The following is a 2,818-nucleotide window of genomic DNA, read 5'->3' as shown; positions in this document are numbered from 1 at the left end:
TGCTGGATCCGAACGGCCTCGTATCACTAGCAGTCGAGATGACAGGCATCTTATCCGCACGGCTGTAACGGATCGTGCAGCCACGTGTCGATCCCTGAGTGAACAGATGGGGACGTTTGCAAGATAACAACCATCTGAACCAACAGTTCGGTGACGTTCTCAGCAGCATGGACTATTAGCTAGGAGACCACGGCAGCCATTACCCTTGACGCTACATCACAGACAGGAGCGCCTGCGATAGTGTTCTCAACGACGAACCTGTGTGCACGAATGGCAAAACGTCATTTTTTCGGATGAATCTAGGTTCTGTTTACAGCATCATGATGGTCGCATCCGTGTTTCGCGTCATCGCGGTGAACGCACATTGGAAGCGTGTATTCGTCATCGCCATACTGGCGTATCATCCGGCGAAATCGTATGGGGTGCCACTGGTTACACGTCTCGGTCACCTCTTGTTCGCATTGACGGCACTTTGAACAGTGGACCATTTCAGTTGTGTAACGATCCGTGGCTCAACGCTTTAAGCGATCCCTGCGAAACCCTATATTTCAGCAGGATAATTCACGACTGCATGTTGCAGGTCCTGTACAGGCCTTTCTGGATACAGAAAATGTTCGACTGCTGCCCTGGCCAGCACATTCTCTAGATCTCTCACCAACTGAAAACGTCTGGTCAGTGGTGGCCGAGCAATTGGCTCGTCACAATACGGAAGTCAGTACTCTTGATGAACCGTGGTATCGTGTTGAAGCTGTTGTACCTGTACACGCCATCCAAACTCGGTTTGACTCAATGCCCAGACGCATCAAGACCGTTATTACGGCCGTACGTGGTTGTTCTGGGTACTGATTTCTCATGGTCTATGCACACAAATCGCTTGAAAAAGTAGTAACATGTACGTCCTACTATAATATGTTTGTCCAATGAATACCAATTTATCATCTGCATGTCTTCTTGGTGTATCAATTATAATGGCCAGTAGTGTAGTTCTAAGTCTAGAGGACCGATGACCTCAGATGTCAAGTCCCATTGTGCTTAGAGACATTTGAACCATCACTGCGAACTGTGTGACACTTTGAATTGTCCTGCTGGTAGGTGGCATCGTGCCGATGAGAAACAAGCTGCATATACGGATGTACATGGTTGCCAGGGACAGATGCATACTTGTGGTGATCCATGATGCTTTCCAGAATGAGGAACTCGTCCAGAGAATGTCAAGAAAACATTCACCAGATGTCAACGCTCCTTGCTCTGGTCTGGAACCTTCGGGCGATTGTGGCAGTGTGTTTGGTTTCGGACGTTTGATGGCATACATGCCAACGTTCATGTGCCTTGTGGAGCATGGAACATGATTCATTTGAGAAGGCCACTCAGTATACTACCCGCACTAGCGGCGCTGATCTCCAAATTGCATCGTTCGTGGTTGATTAACAGCAACCAGAACCAGATGCCTGCTGCAGAGGACCATACGCAGCAGCGTCCGCCGAACGGTCTTTGAGGAGACGCTGTTGGTAGCACCTTGGATCGCCTACGTGATCACTTGCTTAACGGCTGCACGTCTATTCGGCCGTACATATCTCCACAGCCGTAGTTCACTTCTGTCGTTTATGGCTCATGCTGCTCCGCAGTTACCTCGTGCGGGCATTGAATAGCATAATTACACCACGCATGGTACAACGTAGGGCAACGGCCTTGCCGCAGTGGATGCACCGGTTCCCGTGAGATCACCGAAGTTAAGCGCTGTTGGGTGTGGTCGGCACTTGGATGGGTGACCATCCAGGCCGCCATGCGCTGTTGCCATTTTTCGCGGTGCACTCAGCCTCGTCCTACCAATTGAGGAGCTACTCGACCGAATAGTAGCGGCTTCGGTCAAGAATACCATCATAACGACCGGGAGAGCTGTGTGCTGACCCCACGCCCCTCCTATCTGCATCCTCCACTGGGGATGACACGGCGGTCGGATGGTCCCGGTAGGCCACTCGTGGCCTGAAGACGGAGTGTTTTATGGTATACTGTAGCCACGGCGGCTCGCGAACGGTTTGTAAACGCACGTTTCGGAAATTCCCGAAAACCGATAATGGTACCCCTTTGGACGCCAGGAAAATGGCTCCGTTTCCGCATTACGACAACGACAACACTGCGTTCCGCTTCCACCCTACACGTGTTGTACACCCTCAGCTGCTACTGCCGCCACCAGTCGTCTGTGGCTGTTTATTGCACATTCACGTTAAAAATAAGAGGTAGTCACATCATGGTGACTGAAAAGTGTAAGGTTATATGATCCCAACTAAATAAATACTTATTGTTCGCCCGAGTGGTTCTAGGCGCTTCAGTCCGGAACCGCACTGCTGCTACGGTCGCAGGTTCGAATCCTGCCTCGGGCATGGATGTGTGTGATGTCCTTAGGTTAGTCAGGTTCGAGTAGTTCTACGTCTAGGGTACTGATGTCCTCAGATGTTTAGTCCCGTAGTGCTCAGAGCCATGTGAACCTTTTGAACATGTTGTCCGCACTTTAGCCTGATGCGAGCCTATCGATTTCGTGCTACGTAGACAGGTTGTGTGTGCAATTCGCAGCTTGCTTAATCAAGTGTTCCAAATAAAGGACCACTTTTTGACGGGCGGGTACTTAATCTGCGTAGCCCAGAAGGAAACACGAACGTACAATTCTTTCGGCCCGGAATTTGCATACGCGTATGTCCTTTCCTACAAGCTTCGCAGATGACAAGGCTGTAATTGCTAGTCATAGCTTTCACGTCAAGTAGCCTGAAAGGAGGAAAAGAGGAAGGTTGATCACTAGGCGATCCTGTCTGCTGGCGCTGCC

The 2,818-nt window shown here is 50.4% G+C and overlaps 1 pseudogene; it reads left to right on the top strand.

Annotated features, from left to right (window-relative positions):
• The first annotated feature begins 1,679 nt into the window (after positions 1-1,679).
• LOC126095845 (5S ribosomal RNA) lies at positions 1,680-1,797 on the top strand (annotated as a pseudogene).
• Positions 1,798-2,818: the final 1,021 nt, after the last annotated feature.

The sequence above is a fragment of the Schistocerca cancellata genome, chromosome 8 (genome assembly GCF_023864275.1).
Source record: "Schistocerca cancellata isolate TAMUIC-IGC-003103 chromosome 8, iqSchCanc2.1, whole genome shotgun sequence".
NCBI lineage: Eukaryota > Metazoa > Arthropoda > Insecta > Orthoptera > Acrididae > Schistocerca > Schistocerca cancellata.
The sequence above is the reverse complement of the archived record's forward strand: the minus strand, read 5'-3'. Positions and strand labels throughout refer to the sequence as shown.